The sequence below is a fragment of the Aulonocara sp. 'chitande type north' Nkhata Bay genome, linkage group LG18, assembly GCF_057382095.1.
Source record: "Aulonocara sp. 'chitande type north' Nkhata Bay isolate Kocher_YH1m ecotype deep benthic linkage group LG18, A_spYH_male_GT1.1, whole genome shotgun sequence".
NCBI lineage: Eukaryota > Metazoa > Chordata > Actinopteri > Cichliformes > Cichlidae > Aulonocara > Aulonocara sp. 'chitande type north' Nkhata Bay.
This window is the reverse complement of record NC_141361.1, coordinates 4,066,404-4,084,124: the sequence shown is the minus strand read 5'-3', so window position 1 is coordinate 4,084,124 and position 17,721 is coordinate 4,066,404. Positions and strand designations below refer to the sequence as shown.

The 17,721-nt window shown below is 40.7% G+C and overlaps 1 protein-coding gene across 3 annotated transcripts in view; it reads left to right on the top strand.

Annotated features, from left to right (window-relative positions):
• Positions 1 to 17,721, top strand: part of basp1 (brain abundant, membrane attached signal protein 1) — a 49,188-nt gene that overhangs the window by 26,593 nt on the left and 4,874 nt on the right. Inside the window, exon 1 of one of the 3 annotated variants that reach the window (XM_086271970.1) lies at positions 8,095 to 8,236. The exons of the other annotated variants lie outside the window; for them this stretch is intronic. The gene's annotated coding sequence lies outside the window, so the exon portion shown is untranslated. Of the gene's footprint in view, positions 1 to 8,094; positions 8,237 to 17,721 lie in introns of those variants that run through there. 3 annotated transcript variants of the gene reach the window in all.

The following is a 17,721-nucleotide window of genomic DNA, read 5'->3' as shown; positions in this document are numbered from 1 at the left end:
TATCCTGTCTTCCTTCTCTCACCCCAACCGGTCGCAGCAGATGGCCCCGCCCCTCCCTGAGCCTGGTTCTGCTGGAGGTTTCTTCCTGTTAAAAGGGAGTTTTTCCTTCCCACTGTCGCCAAAGTGCTTGCTCATAGGGGGTCATATGATTGTTGGGTTTTTCTCTGTATCTATGAAGCGCCTTGAGGCGACTTATGTTGTGATTTGGCGCAATATAAATAAAATTGAATTGAATTGAATTGAATTTTCTGGTGGACTGTGACAGGTTGGCAACGCACAGGAAAATACAAATAGGGCACAAAATTTAAATCTAGCATGCAATTACAAATAAACATATTTACAGCCACCTTCAGTGGTCTCTATAGCTCACTTTATGACAACAATATGAAATTAATTTCTATATAAATTTGCTAATTGGAATCCTCTATGTCCTCTGTAGTTAATGCACTAATTTATAAGAGGAGAAAAATGAGGTTTGTGTGTCTGCAAGTTTTGCACAGCAAGTCTATAAATGCAGATTGCTAACCAAGCCAGCTAGCATTAGCTGATAACAGTCCACCCCCTCTACCAAATATGATTACTTCTGCGAACAGTGCTGAGTAATATCTTGATTGCCACTTACATCTTTGATATACGGTTCTGATATTTGTGGGACTAAACCATGGGTGGCCAACTCCAGGCCTCAAGAGCCGGTGTCCTTTAGGTTTTAGATGTGTCCTTCATCCAACACAGCTGATTTAAATGCTAAATGACCTCCTCAACATGCCTCGAATTTCTCCAGAGGCCTGGTAATGAACTAATCATTTGATTCAGGTGTATTGACCGAGGGTGAGATCTAAAACCTGCAGGATGCCGGCTCTCGAGGATTGGAGTTGGACACCCCTGGACTAAACACTCAACTTTAGCATTGATTTGGTTTAAGTTAGATAGAGGGATAGTGGATATATTAGACAAAGGATGTTGAAGATGGAGCTGCTGAACAGGAGGAAAGAGCGACCTCAGAGGAGGTTCATGGATGTGCTGAAGGAGGACAGTGTGGCAGAAAAACGTGCTAGAGTTAGGGCGATGTGGAGGCACATAACGTGCTGTGGCAATCCATATAAGAAACACCCAGAAGCGTCAACACAATAGGTGTCATTTTTCTGTATTTTTGCATACAGTCCAGAACGTGTTGTAGGGTAAATGTTGAAACTGATAGTGAAAAACTAGAAAAGGAATATAGAGCCAGTAAGTGTCATCAGTGTAGAGAGGACACGTGTGGGTGGATAACAAAAATATTCTAACAAGAATTTAAAATGTTAAAAAAAGAAGAAGGAGGCGGCTTGGCTTTGGTTTTAAAATAAAAACTTATTTTTAACTGTCGTGGTTACGTGTATTTATGATTTGACTGTTGGGAATTCCTCATGAATATCTAACGTTAATCATTTTATGCTGCAGGTTGTTGTTTTCTCTATGGCAACCTTCATGCCGACGAATGGCTGTGTGTGTGTGTGTGTGTGTGTGTGTGTGTGTGTGTGTGTGTGTGTGTGTGTGTGTGTGTGTGTGTGTGTGTGTGTGTGTGTTGAAATTGGATCCATTCCCTGTCGGAGGAAATACAGCAGTCTGATTTCCTGCCAATAAACTGCAGTTATGTTCTGGTTGCACTGCAGTCTTTCTATCCACATCTGCAATGAGCTGCTGGTACTGCTCATAAATATATGTAAATGCACTTGTAAACAGTACACACACATTTTTCAGCACTCTGTGTGTGTATGTGTGTGTGCAGAGTTCGACAAATCACCTGCACACACGCAGATTTACGCACAAATATTAGAATTACACGGTGGTGAAATGAGTTTTGCCATTCAGAATAAAAAACCATGTAACACTAACATAATGAGAATGTACAAGGTCGCATTTAAAGCCCTCTGAGATGCTTGGAAACAGCCATGCATGTTAAAGAGTAAAACTTGACATGTTGTTTAATCATCTCGACAGCTGTGCTGGTTAATAAGGAGACTTTTAATGTTCATGCAGTTCAGTGAGTACAGTTCATCACAGCATATTTACAGTCAGGTTACATTTTGGCAAGTCTATGGAAATATAAGCAACAGCAGTTGATGAAGTCCTCTGAAAAACTTTTAATTCTCTATGGACCAGACATAAAACGTCTCAAGTTCTGGTAATTGCAAACGTTAAATGTTTTGATTTGAAGCTGCTATACATTCAAGTCTGGTTAGATACAGGCCCAAACACAAATGATGTCAAATTATGTCTGCATGGCCATAAGAAACCAGGTTGAAAGTTGAAATCTGTCCACTCTGACCTTCTGATTTCCCTCCCAAGCACTAAAGCTGCAATTCCTTAAGTCACTTAAGGTCTTTATCACATACACAGACACACATACACACACACACACACACACACAAAGGTCTTTATGAATTTTGATTTCTAAATTGAAATCATCTGTATGTCTGTTAGGAGTCTGAAGGGTAGCACTGGCGCTTGCCAGTATGTTTTCTTGTTGTTAGTTTTGCTGACACTGTTGTTTTGCATGGGTGGAGACAATTTCTGTTCTATAATGGTGGTTCAGGTTTTTAAAACTTAATTCATTAATTAAAAGAATGAACTGAAACTTGGGTTGGACGTAAGATGTTATCTTGAGGTCTAGGTTTGAAAAATATGTTGTAAAAGGAACTTCTTTTATTCATTTTCTGTCACATAGATATATTGAACAGATGCCTGTAAATAATTAGTTTGTACATTTCTTTCTACATTTGGCTCTGTCACATGTCAGAGAGTCAATATCCTCAATATGGTCATCTCAGTCATACTGGTTGTGAGTACAGAACTCCACCCACCTGCTGTTTAACTGTTGTTTTTTGCAAGAGACAACCATTAGAAGAAGACTTCCTGTTAAAAGGGAGATCTTCCTCCCCACCATCAGAAACACCCTTCCTCACAGAGGGTCATCTGACCATTTAGGTTGTCTTATGTTGTAGGGTGCTTTGCTTTCAATATAAAGCATCTTCAGTGACTGTATAATTTAAAGCACTTTGAATTGAAGATAATTTAATGAATTATTCATCAAGTTTATTGGTAATAAGCATTTAACCATCAGCCACATCTATCCCAGCTCTAACTTTGGTGTTTTTTACCTGCAGTTCCTTAAACTAACGATTGCTAGGATGAGGTTTTTGTTAAACAGCAGATGTTTATGCTATGTGTTGGAATTATGGGCTTTTATTTTAATACTTCTTATTGCGCCTCCCATGAATATTGCTTATTTATTGTGGACAAAATTTCTGGCTGATGCAGAAAGAGCAAATATAAGAAAAGTAAGAGACTTCGTGATATCTGTTGAGGGAAAATACAAAGTTTCTAAAAACCTTTGTCAAATAGGTTTAATACTGAATGAGCTGCAAGAACTAAAAATGGAAATTTTGAAAATGTGCCATCACTCGCCTACATATTTGTGGACGATAAAGAGGCACTTGCATTAACTCTGACGTGTTTGCCATTGAAACCAAGCCTTCAGCCTATATAGATAAGCTGCATATTTGCTTTTGAAATGCATGTTTGTCAGCTCTCCTGTGTCTTATCTTTACAATATGTTGTACTTAGCGCAGGTGAAGGTAAACAATGACAAAACCATCAAGCACAGCTCGTGTTTAAAAGTCAACACTTTTCAGCTTGTAGTGAAAAAGTTTTTTTTTTTCCTTTCTGTCCTCGGATATCTTATCATTAAAAAAGGGTCTAATTTAACTGGTGCAAGTTTAAGTGGTTGCTTGTCGGTGCTAACTGAAATATTATTGTGTTTCATGGTACCACGACCATAAAAACCCGATTCAAGGATGTCTTCCTCGGACATGTCTGCCAAAAATTGTTGCAAAAGGTCTTTTCAGATGCTAAGAAAGACCAACATCTGAGAGCAGAGTCTAAAGCAAGCCCTGGATTGGGAGCTGTTTCATGCCTACTCCTGTGTTTGTAATCCCTCCCTGTACGCTCACTAGGTTTGACCTGGAGTACAGTTATCGCTTGCATTTCTGACAGCCTTGCACTGCAGTTTTATTCCCAATAAAATTCACCATTTCCCTCTGCAGCCATTTTACTCAGTTCCTGATCAGTTTTGTTCTCTTGCAACAGATTCAGAAATGTTTTGAATGATTTAAGTCTGTCGTGGTTTTATACTGTATTTCTGCTTGCTCCAATAAAGTCAGTCCACTTTGTTTCCCACAGATTTAAAACTGATTTCTGCTTGTAGTGGTAGAAGGGAGATGGTAGAAGAAAGGGGGTGTAAGTGTTCACAGTTATATGACATGTCTGCCATTTCTCCTTTGCAAATATTTATTTGTGACACAAAGAGCTGCCTCTTATAAACTGGATGAACTTCGGCGCCACCATTTTAGACAGCAGCTAGGAACAGAGGAGCTTGCTGCGCTCTGCAGCCGGAGTGAACCAAGTTCTCCACCTCTGATAGCTTATTGTAGCCCTCAGGCTCACAGCTGATCTCCAGGAGAAGGACTACCCTTTCCAGCTTCAGTAAAGATAGTGGAGTTGGAGTATGCTCCACCACTGTTTGAGATATAGTAGGGGCAGTGCATTCATTAGATTCTCGTGTTGCTCGGACTATTCTGAAGCCAAAACCTACTGAGTCATTCCGAAGTGTGATGATTATTTGTTTCACTTTTGTAACTGTGAATATCCGCTATATATGACTTCTATAAACAAGCTGAAGATAAAGCTGTTCATTTTGAAACTGTCACCTGAAGGTGATTCATTATACTTATTGCTATATCCATATTTTTATTGTTGGATTCTGCTAGAGTTGTTTTGCATGACTCTTATATACACTTCGGTCATTTTTAATATGGGTATCAAGCATCGTAACAGTATGTATATGACAGAGAACAAGCAAAAGCAGAACAAGTGCATTTAACCTTTTGAGAAGATCCAGACTTTGTATGAAATGACTTTGACAATTTTTATTGGAAAATCTGCAACCTTGAGTGATTTCTTTATGCTATGTTCAGGATAAACTTTCCAAAACCTCCCGTTACACATACTAACTATCTCCTACTTGCAGTCAACACTATCTGGATCAGCTGTGAGCTAATGGAGCTAAAGTCTCACATGTGAGCTCTTAACTTGGACTCAAAAGCCGGAGACCAAAGGTTGAATGTTATACATACATTTTCCAGACTGATTATGGTTCCACACAACCTTTGAAACTGCACCCTACTTGTCAGCTATCGGGATTGTGTTGAGTGCTTCAAGTTCAATAGTGGTTTGAGTGGCGGTATTCATGCAATCCACAAGGATCTCCAAAGATATTTCTACTTGCTGTGTGTGGATTTCTGAGGGTGTATTGAAGACGCCTTTGTTCCTGTAGGCCCCCATAGTTCTCCACGCTGCTAAATCATTGAAGTCCCATTTAGCATGTTATGATGTTTGAACAAGGCAGGAAAGTTAAATCGATGCACATTCTGTAAAAACTCATCCCAAACATGTTTTTCTTGTGAAAGTGTCAAGACTTATATTGACACACACTGTAAGGTTCTTTATAGCAGCTGAGCTGACTGAACAGTACATACAGAGGGTCATTATAGACTTTCCTCCCACAGTGCCAGTTTGTTAAAGTAGCTGGAACCGGAAAGGTGTTCTTTGGCATTTGTGCCATTGTGTCCCTTCTAACTCCTAAAGAAACCATTGGTGTCACATTTAAACTCACTAAGTGATCCTCATTTCCTTTGGCATCCATCTATATCTTAGCCTGAAACTCTTTGTTTACACATCAAGCTTTCTTTGATCTCTAAACCTAACCAGTGACTGAAGGTGAACACCCAACAAACTCATTGATGTGGTCATAAAATGTGAAACTTCAAATTAAGAGTTCTTTGGAATTAAAACGACGATTGTCATCTTTTGGCGTTTAATATCGTCCCAAAATCTTTCTGGTATGTATTTCTTCTACACCATCAACATCTGGCGCCTTGGGATGAGAACGTGTCCTCGATGTGATGCTGCGGCTACCTCACAAGAGCAATCCGGTCATTCGTTCAGGTCTTATGTACTCAACAATCATGTCTTTAGGAGCTTTGATTTGACTTTCTTACACGTCAACAGGTTTAAAATGGCCCAAGTCTTCAGCTGTAAAAGTAAGGATAAGCAACATATGAAGTTAAACTCCTGAAGTTAAACATTTGATGTGGAGAAAATTAACTCCAGAAATATTTGAAATATCATTTTAAATGTTTCGGATAGATCAGATAAAAGCAAAAGGTGACCTCGTCTGACAAAACATCGGTATTTGATGTCCAGGGATGAAACTGGAGTAATGATTGGACTCATGTAAGGTTGGTCAGATGAAGGATTCTCCGTGCTTTCTCTTTATGTTAACAGTATAGCTTGTCAACAACAAGTTGTGACAGTTAGACTTAATTCATGTTGTGTCCCAGAGACCATGCGGGGGGCAGTCGGTTCATGCTTTTCACTCAGTTCCTCACCGGGCTGCAGACTGAAGCACGTCCCTGTGGACATCACAGCTCACAGGCTGATCCACCTGAGGCTCTTTAGTATTGTCAGCATTTGGTTTGAATGCCATCACATGAATGAATTTCTCCAGAATGAATTCCAAATAGGAAAGACAGTCATTTGTATTCATACAGAAATCACTGAAGTCCTGAGTGTGGCTGAGAATGACTCAGGCAGAGCTCCTCTGAGGCAGACCGGTCAGACATAACTGTCTGTGTCTGGCTGCTGAGGTGGTGGATTTGAGATCATGTAAATATCAAACACGCCTTGGGGTTCAGTGACGAGCCGCTGTCTTTCGTCCTTGGATCTCCTCAAGTCTCTTATCTGTCTGTGAAAACAGAGCAAGTGGCCAAGGCAGCGAAGGCGTCTGACAAATCCAATCAGTCATACTCACCGCAGGGTTGGTGGAACTGACTCTTTTTACAAGTAGCCTCAGTAACCAGGTGCAGTGCTGTGTTCATGTGCCGTTATGCACTCAATAACCTCATAACATCTTCAGACTAGAGGCTATGACAGTACATTTCTGCTTTGTCACCTTAAGTAGTTTTATCTTTCTGCACATTATAAACAAAAAAAAACAGAACATTTGTTGTCATTCACACCAGTAGACTTTTGGGGCTACTGGTGTTTTTGATAGCTTGACAGATTTTTGTAAAATATTCCTGTCATACTCTTGCAGCGATATGACTTGTTTTTCTACTCTATAATCAACAGCTGTGTCTGAGTCATTTTGGCCGCCCCCTGTGGCAGTACTGCAACACAAATAATTTCTGAGAGCAGTGCATCTGACAGAGGTGAAAAGTGTAAAAGCAACAACTTTACAAATGATCAAAGTCAGGTCAAAGCGGGTACGAAGGGAAATCAGATGATGATGAGACACAAACAACAAGCTGTGCCTCACTCACTGCTAGAAAAGATGGAGTTTCCACATTACGGGACGCACTGACATAACCTGTGCCAGTTCCAACACCGTGGCTTCAAGTATCTGCTAACAGAGAGTAACACAGTTAAATTAATTAGCTGCATTCCTCTCTTTGAGGACAAGAGTGGGAATCATTCTTTTATCTGCAACGCAGCATGATGTCTTTGTAAAGCACATCCAAGAACATAGATTTACTGAACTGGAATTTGTTAGAAAAACAATAAATGACATTTTTTTTAAGGTACTTATGTCAAGATTTCATTTGAATCAACTCTCCTGACCAGTTTGTAATTTAGCCAAAAACAAAGAAAAACTGTGAGAATTAAAGATGTGAAATATTTAATATTGGGGGGGTCCTGATGGGAAGGGGCAGTTTGTTCTCCAGTTTAGGAGCAGTCACAGCAAAGGCCTGGTCTCCTCTGTGCTTTAATCTGGGCCTCGGGACAGCTCGGAGCATTTGATCCACAGACCTCAGTGATCTTGCAGGAGTGTACCAATTCAAAAAATCAGAAAGGTATGAGGCTAACAAAAAAATGCCAGAATTATTCATGAGCTTTTGGTTAAATGCCACTAAAGCCTTTCATTCAAACCAAACCTTTAATCAAATGGCCTACAGGTTATCAGTCAATGTACAGACAAGCGTTGGGGAAAGAGCGAAGTCCAGAAAAAGACAAAAGGTCGTTCTCAGGGAGCGTTGACTAGAAACTCATGGAAAGTAACACTTTCCAAACAGAGGGGAGAAAAGGCTGCAAACTTGGCAGTTAATTGAAAGCTTGACTCTGAGGGACACCAGACAATCTGGTAAGTGACAAGGGGAAATGGGGAGAGTATATCTGGGGGGGAGGTTGATTGGGTCACCGCTGACAGTTGGTGAATGAAATGGAACGGCAAACTTTGAAAAACAGCAGAAGAATTAAAAGGTCAAATGCAATCAAGCACTTGGGTTCCAAAATAAAACAGGAAGTGACTAAACAGAAATTGTGGTTACATCAGCTGTCTTGGTAAATGTATGTATTGCAGAGAGCTGTGGGTAATTTGCTGGAGCCGCTGAAACTTTGTGAGCACCTGTTTCATCACTTAACAGAGCCTGAGAGGCTGACCTGGATGTGTCACACAGCAGTAAAATCTTTTCAATGTTTCACAGGAGAAACAAGGCCAGGGGCTTTGCCACGTTGCACAGTAAATCAGGATGGAATGACAAAATTATTACAGGTCGGTGCATGCAGAAAGGACAAGTCTGTATTATAGTTTCTTAGAATGAAATGAGAAGAGAAATCAAAAACAGAAACAGGGAAATAATTGTGCTCATAAGACAAGCCTGCAGGCTTTATTTTATTTGCTGCTTCTGATATTTCTTTCCATCAGCAGCAAATGAAGCTGCAGTTTTTCTTTTATCTCTCCCGGGCTCCCTTTTTATTTCTACAGAGGAGTAAATCACAAGGGAATGACCAAAAATACAGCTCGTATGGTTGATACTGTAATCGATGCACCAGTTAAGACAGGGTCACTTTTGTAAAACAAATTACAAAACAGTTAGCCGGGTTTTTTATAGGTCTGACACCCCTTCCAGCCTCTCTCCCATGGCTCTCTGAGGTTTGTTTTGCCAGAGATCTCTTCCTACTAAAAGGGAGTCTTCCTCCCCACTGCTGCTAGGTGCTTCCTCATAGGGGATTGTCGGATCATCAAGGTTCTCAAATCTTTCCAGTTCAATACAAAGATCTCTGAGACTCAGCACAGTGTTGTGAACACATTCAGTCATGCATTTTGAAAAGAATAATTTTCATTCGTAGATTCATGAAAAATAACATCTGACTGTTTCCAAGGTCATCATTCGAATCCAAATGTTTGAAATGTGCAGGAACGTGACAAGCAGAGAATTTGTGACGAGTCGCTTCCCTTCCACACAAACTTGCGCCAGCTTTTGCAGACATGGAGGTCATGTGAACATCTGAGGAGGAGAGGATTTAGCAGAGCAAAATGCCACTTAATCCACAGAGATGGACATAATCGCTTTCAGTTCTGTTTTGTTTTGTCTGCCGTTGCTTTCCTCCGCAGCCAACAAAGCGTCGGGATGGATTTTGTATTCAGTATTAAACGTCTCGGTAAGAAGCGTCTCAAAGCGTCTCGCTGGCTTTAATCTCTGCTGAGTGCGTCCTCTGACTCATAAGCAGCAGCTGAACACACAGCGGCCCTCTGTGGTCCCGCTGCACTGATCAATAACCATTTCCAGCCCAGGAGTTTTCTCAAGCTCTGTCAATTTGAGGATTGATTGTCTAAACAGGACTGAATGTGAGTGTGTGTTTATTCATGCCTGCGCATGTGTGTTTATCATTTGTTTCAATGCACATGTTTGTGTGCGTGTCTTCAGCCTGAGGCCAGAATAAGCAGTGGGCAGTTTGTGTGTACTCTGGGTAATTAAACCGCTCTCCAGAACAAAGTGACGACTTTGTTTAGATCGGATCCTGCCTCAGTTTAAAACCCAAAATGATCCACTCTCTGCTGACAAAATAAACAGTGGCTCAATTACAGAAGTTAGAATAAGCAGTAATTCCTCTTTTAGTAAACTTTAATTGGGTTTTGCAGTTATCGTTTTAATTTGGAATTATAAGTAAGTAAAACTTTATTTATATAGCACCTTTCAAGATAAAAATCACAAAGTGCTTCACAGAAGCTAAAACCTAAAAATAAAAATCAACTAAAAGCAAGTTTAAAAAGATGGGTTTTTAGCTGTTTTTTAAAAGCGACCACTGAGTCCACAGATCTCAGGCTCAAAGGGAGAGAGTTCCACAATCTGGGGGCCACAGTTCCAAAAGCTTTGTCGCCTTTTGTTTTCAGCCTCGTGTGCTGGACAGCAAGCAAGCCCTGGTCACATGACCTCAGGGACCTGCTGGGAATGTATGGATGCAAAAGTTCACTTATATACGTTGGTGCTTGTCCATGCAGGGCCCTGAAAGTCAAGGTCAAAACCTTAAACTGGATCCTGAATTTAACGGGGAGCCAGTGTAGCTGAATCAGCAGGGGTGTGACGTGGGAAAACTTGGAGGACTTGGTCAGAAGCTTTGCAGCAGCGTTCTGAACAACTTGCAGACGCTCCAAAGAGGCTTTACATAAACAAATAAACAAAGAATTACAATAGTCCAGACGAGATGAAACAAATGCATGAATGACAATTTCATAAGACATAAGATACATGTCTGTCTTAAATACATTTATTACAGAATAAAGACTTTCACCCAAAGTCACCTGCTACAGTGTATCTCATGTCCAAGGCATGTACGAAGTGAGCATGAGTATTAATGACAGTATCATCAGCATACAGGTGTATATATGCTTGAAAGTTCTTACACAAGTTTTTTTTAAAGAAATTAAAGCAAAATTGTTTCTATTAGTTAGTTTTATCTCAACTCTAGTTTAACTTTGACTTTCATTTAACCAAAAACTTCAGTAGACCTTGTATTACTTTAGTCTTAGTGTGCTAGGATGACCTTGGTTATGACTTGTACTTTTCTTTGACTATTTTACTGTATCTGTAGTTCTTTTCATAGATTGTTTAAACAAAGATGTCACTAATTGGTCCTAAGTTTTTCAGAGTGTGATCTAGGTGTTTGAAATCCTTAGAACTGTTTTATTGTAATACAATCAGGACTGTAGTTTACAACGTGAACTTTATGTTGGCTATATAGTACAGGTTGAGCCCATAAATCCATTAGGAAAGTATTTACTGAGGTCACAGAACAAAGGAGACTGTATAGACTTATACAACCACAAGTCGTACCCTCTGTTGGCCATTAGAAAGAATGCAGTTTTAAAATACTTGCTCATCAGACATTCAAGCACTGCTTTCCTCATAAATGAGTGTGCATGGTCACTTTTGTAAAGGACTATCAAATTGCACTTTTTACTGTCATGCACTTTACGGTGTTGTTGGAGAGTCCAACATGTACCTTGTATGAGTGCTGTTGTCCTTCTATCTGTTCTATTAAACAATTAATTGTTTAATGTCTTCATATAGAAAAATATTTCATTAAGCAGTGTACCGAAGCTAACTTGACTAGTTTCGTAGAACTTAGAATAAACACATCTTATATTTCATATATATTCTCTATATGTAGCACCTTTGAACATTATTTTTTAATTTTGCCTCAGACACATGAAAATAACCACACAGCTGGAAGCTACAGTAAAATGAAAAGTGTTTACTGTTGGACAAAAATAGCCGTAGCCGCTGGTCCTGCTGTAGCTTTGACACACGTTGTGCAAATTCAGTCCATTCAGGCTGAAATAAAAGAGCAGAGCGTGTGGTGGGAGTGAAGGGAGAACATACTTTTGCAACATCTTTAACTCGAATGTGGAAGTGCTCGTCAAGATCTGGGGTACTGAGCTTTTAAAATAGCCCAGTGCTGTGGGAAAATCGTATCGGTGCAATGTGAAAATTTTGTCTCTTAAAACCCTCGTCATGGACTCCCATCTGTCAGCCACTTGAATACCTCGACTCAGGCTCCTCTGACTGTGCACTCCCAGCATCCTCCGCTCCCTTCTCTTTCTTCCATCTCAGCGCAGAGAGCTTTTTTTTCATTTATTTGTGTCTGTGTGTGTGATTGGGCCAAATTTTCTGCTCCAGTTTTTCTGCCTGTCCGCTCAGCCTCCTGCACTCTCCTGCTGCAGATTGGTGAATCAGTCATTTTAAATCAGCAAGCTGGATGGCAGCGGGAGGCAGTGCTCAGGCCTGTGTTGTGAATTATAGTGTTACATTCGTGTAAAATTTATGGCCGATACTTCACCTAAACCACCCATTTCTCAAACTGTTGTTGGGCATTTGTTGGACCAGTGACAAATTATAGTAAAAATTACGACCCTTGACCCCCTACAGAAGGTTTCTGTCGGCACAAAAAAAGTAGCATGGGCGGGAATAAAAGTCTGACTGAACGAGCAGCAACAGAGTCTAAATCCACAGCAGTCCGGCTGAATTAGATAGCTGCAGCAGCTTGTTGCATACTCGTAGATCTGTTCAGTCTGATGGCGCAGAACTGTTTTAAAATGGAGGTCAGTGTGACATAGGACGAGAAGCTGCTGTTATTGTCCTCAGGGAGAGGATGCTATCTCTGTCAGTGTGTCCTGTGAAACCAGAACTGTGTCCTCAATGTCAGTTTCACTGGAAAAACAGCAAGTGATGCAATCACTACAATGCATTTTTCTCCTTAGAGTCAGTTTTTTTTCCTTTTGTGTCACATACGGTATCTAATTTATAGGATTTTTTTTTTTTGCATCATCTGATTAGCTTCAGTGTACATACAATTTAAAAGAAAACTGAATAAAATATTCTGTAGAGGGCCAGAACTACAAATAAACTGCAGAGGAGAAAAATTAAATAATAAACAAATTAATAAATAAGACATTTAATGAATCACAAAGCAAAAATTGACTAATGTAAAACAGAAATTGTCAGAATTCTTTGAACTTTTAATGAAATGTAAGGGATAAAAAATAGAAGGAATACAAGGAAACAAGTTCATAACATGAGGGGAATTAGTGGAATCTATTTAATGGGGACTACTGTACTTTTTTTGTACCTTAGCCATTTTTGTCCTTCATCCTGCACAAAAAAGTTCATTTTCTTCACTTTAATAAAGGTTAAAAACACCAAACTGCCATTAGTGCTCCTGCAGTTCTTCCTGTTTTCTGCTGTCAAGCTGATTTCCCAGCAGAGTGAGCGTCCGAGCAGGACAGGGCGTCGGACAGTGACAGCTTTAACCTTTAACGTGTCATCTTGGATGGCAGGAACGCAGAACCTGCCAGGCCGGCAGGTTCACTGCTGCTCTCAGGGCGCGGATTCACGGAGACCCTGGGACCTCCTGGAGACCGCCATCTGCTGGACCGGAGGGACAAAAGAGGGACTTCAGATATTTAGTAGAGAGGAATACAGTATCTCTTTAGAACTGCCACATTTTATACATGTCTGATCCAGGTGGCATTATGTGGAGACTGTAGCTGAAGCATAAAGGAGCAAAGATGTGGAGAAAAGTGGAGCAGAGCTGAGCAGTGGTGTCGATGTGTGGGCGTGACAGATGACTCGCCAGAGATGGTGAGAGCTGGAGAAGCTCAGCCATCTGCTCCTTCAGGGACTTCTGCTCATCCTAAACCTCTCTGCCGCCTTTTTGACTCGCCAGACACGGACATGATCGTCACTTAATAATCTTTAAATGCTTTTTCGCCGTGCGCCGCTGCTGTAATCAATCGTGGGTATTGTTAACTCAGCAGCTCGAGAGGCTGAGGGATTGGAAAGTCTGTGGCTAAAGGAGGCAACTGCTGAACACAGTGGGGAATAGTAGAAGAAGAAACGCGCAGGTGTGTTAATCTTGGGTGTGTGCAGTCTCAGGAAGAATAAATGGACCTTAGAAAGATGCATCGACGTTTGCTGAGGTCTCTACGGGCTGCTTTTTAAACATGCTGACTGCGGGTCTTTTATGGGATTTCAATAGCGTCTTTAATTTGACTTTAACTGAGCTTGAAAGCCTTTTTTTTGCTGTTTGTCAGCATCTTCTGGAAACAAATGTACAGTGGCGAAGACTGAACAATTCCAGTAACTTAAGAGTAAAATTACACTCTTCCCTTTCCCCTCACCCAACCATCTGCGGCATATGGCCGTCCCCTGCATGAGGCTTCTTCCTGTTAAAAATGAGTTTTTAACTCCCCACTCTTGGTCATGAAGGATCATCAGATTATTCAGAGTCCTGGGATGACTCCTGTTGGGCAAAGATAAAAGAATCCAATGATGGCAATTTGTTGAGCGACTGTAGGAGTCCCCAGATGTAGTGAGTACCCTTCACTTCTCTGTCGCGTTTTTAGTCTGTCGCAAAGGTTAAAGTTTCACCTATTAAACACATTTTCAGTTAAGCCAGTGAAGTCTCTCTCATCTCGAAACACAGTTATGAAATTTGGAAATGCAGATCAACCCTGGTCAGAGCACAAGAAGCGATTTCACAGTGATGAGATCAGGGATTTCCACAGTTAGAAGATTAGCTTCTTACAACCGTAACAATGAAAGTGTGTCTAAGTGGATTGAGATACTTGATTCCAAATCCTTGCAGAGTGTGAAATAAAAGGTCAAGGAATCGGCGTAAAGATGAACTGATAAAAATAACAAAGGATTCTCTTTTTATGTGTGGCTTGGAAGTTTGTCCAGTGTTTTTTGGACCTTTGCTCTCTGCCTTCTAGTTGCTCATTTTTTACTTCCATTCAAGCCACTAAGATAGAAGGGGCCACCTTTCCTAAGCACTGATGTTATTGTCCACACAAAGCCATGTTGGAAGGTCATAACGGACCATTCACACTTGCTTTTGTGCTTCTGTGACTGCAGTGTGCAGGTTAAATTAAGTCTTTTGTCAGCTGGGGGCCTTTTCTCCTGGTTGTCTCAGCCCTGCCCCAGCTCTTCAAATACTAAAACCACACGCCCAGCAGTGAGAAAGCGTGCCTTTCGTGTGAATAGCCATTGTTTGCCTGATGATCATGAGTCATTGTACTGGCAGCACAAGCCGGGAGTCAAATGATGTGATGCGGCAGAGAGACTTGCATTGTGGGTCGTATAAAGCTGCGGCAGGAACGTTGGCCCTGGCAGATGCCAACTGTTGGACGCCCGCAGGAACATTGCGTGAATAGTGGAGTAATTTAGTCAGTGGCGACAAGGCGATTAGCATTTTGAGTGGATTCACCGTCAGCTCGGCCCGTTCGCAGGGCAAATTTGTGAGTAGCCGGCAGAGTCTCTCAGTGGTCGGGTTTGTTTGGGAGGAAAAGGTCACGTCTGTGTTCAGAGCCGTTTTGACAGATTTCACACTTTTACAAGTGGCAGCACAAAGAGGACGCCTTGGCGTTAACCACATAACTGAGGAATAATAAAAAGGTCTTGTGAAGTCGGTCCGTCAACATGGCCCCATTTGAGACATTCAGTAACAGAGGGCAGTTTTTTTTATCATTTAAAAAGAAAATAATTATTTGGGGTTTTTTTTATTGCTCAGCCAATTCAAAAACATTCTGCTGGAGGTAAAACTCAAAAGGCAACGCAAACGTCTGCACACGTAACGTAACATAGCCTCTTGATTTAAGTTTCTAAGATGGTGATCTTTATCCGTTACCTTGTTGGTAAGGCAGCTGAATTGCATATTTCACATACACTGATGAATTCAAACTGCTTTAAGAAGAATAGCTTAATAAAATTACGACTTTCTTTTTCTCTATTTTAATCATCGGCGTAGAGGGATCTTATCCGACACGCTTCCATCTTTGATCCTTTGCTCCTAATAAGCTTGATTCATTGTGGCATTGAAGTCCTCTCCCCTATGAAGCAGGCAGATGGTGACACTCGTGAAAAAAATCTTCAACTGAAAGACTGAGCCAGGAATCTGCAGGTGTGTGTGTCTATGGGGGTGGGGGTGTGTACTGAGCCTGCACACACACATTTCTCTGCCTGCTTAGTGACTGGTGATTTACAGCGCTCCAAACCAGCCTTTTTTATAGATTCCCTGTGTGCTTCACATCCTGGTTGAGTATTTCAAGGAAATATTCCATCCTGATGATAGAATTTCCTGCAGTACAATTTGAGATTTTCATTTATTCATGAATAACTTGAATGTAGAAATGCTGGGTATGAAAACGTTCATCAGCCAGTTTTGTTGCCCCAAAGATTCATCTTAAAGGTGGCAGGGGGTCAGGCTTTATTAAAAAGGATTACATTGAAGTTTTGACCATGTTTTCAAATTAATCCACTGTTGGGATGAGATATATGACAGAAAATAAGGAAAGAAATTCTCTACCAGGTGCTATTTATTATTCTATTATCATTAATTTTCATGAGATACATGATCAAGGACAGATAACCCATTTCATACATTATCAACCAATATTGTATTCGCATTATGAATTGTTATCGGGCAAAAAAGTGCTGCACCAGTAGTTGGTGACCTTCTTTTGAGGCTGTGATCATTTGATTCATATGCAGGAGCTGTAATATGAGGCAGTGTTCATAGTTTTCTCAAGGCTCATCTGTTGGATTTAGCTTGTGTTGCATTAGGTTTGACATCCAGTATCTTGCATCGGGTTTTGGGTTGGTTGGGTTGGTTGGGTTTAAGAAAAGATGACAGCTTCTTCTCCAGGTATTGAGGATGTTTCAAAACTATTTTATCCTACAAAGAGTTAACTTTTAGCTGATCACTTATTTCCGAAGTCAGCACAGGGGACAGATTAACTTGTCTGATTTGTCACTGGCTGCCCTTCCCAACACAACCTTTCCATTACTCCAGTCTTGGGATCAGCACCAGGAGCATACTGTCTCGTGACCCCCTGAGGCTGGGTTTGTGTCTCTCCCTGGTCTTAAACCAGGGATCTGTCTGCCATGAGTAAGGTGCATGCATTAATCACTACAACATGGAGCCACTAGGATGATAACATCTTACTCAGGCGGCTAGAAGGTTGAGGAGTGTGCCTACTGGTGATATGAGGCTAATGAACTAATTGGTCATTCTAAAGACTGAAAACATTTCAGTCAGGTGGGAGACAAACTGCAGAACTTGTATGGCTAATTCGTGTTAATCAGAATTACAGAAACTCATACTTGGTATCGGTTCTCTCGCTTTATCACTACCCATAGGATACTAATCTCTGCACTGAGAAGATTTAACCCCAGAAATCTCATTCTGCACACTAAAACAGCAACTATTATTTTACCCAGTCAAACACAGATCTTTTTTATGTCTACTTCTCTGCAAAAATAGTCTTTCCCATCAACCAAGATAAGAATTTAATTAGCCATGTTCGACAGCCATTTGAGGAACTTAAGTGACGGTTTGATTTGAGTGTTGTCTCAGTAACTTATTTGAATTTCCTCTTACTGCTGGCATCTGAGCTTTGAAAGCTCTTTTGTACACTTATAATTAGATGTTCCTGATCTGAAAGCTGAAAAACTAGATGTGCCTATTCTGTGTTGTCCAGGATGATGGAATACATGAGCGAGGTCTCTTTTTTGGACTTGTAGTTTAAAGGCTTCTGCATTTTTCTTACAGTGAACATCAATTATTCCGATGACTATCACTTCATCTAGTTTTTTCTCTGTTGTAATATGTGGAAAATGAAAATATCATGCTGTGCTTCTCTCTGGGGGGCATGTGGGTCATGCTGAAAGAATGCATTAAAAATGTAATTTGAGAGCTGGTTTTCCAGAAATGCGTGGCTTCTGCATACACATTACACGGTCCAGATTTTGCACTTTTTGTCTCAAATAAGAAGTGAAGACTGAT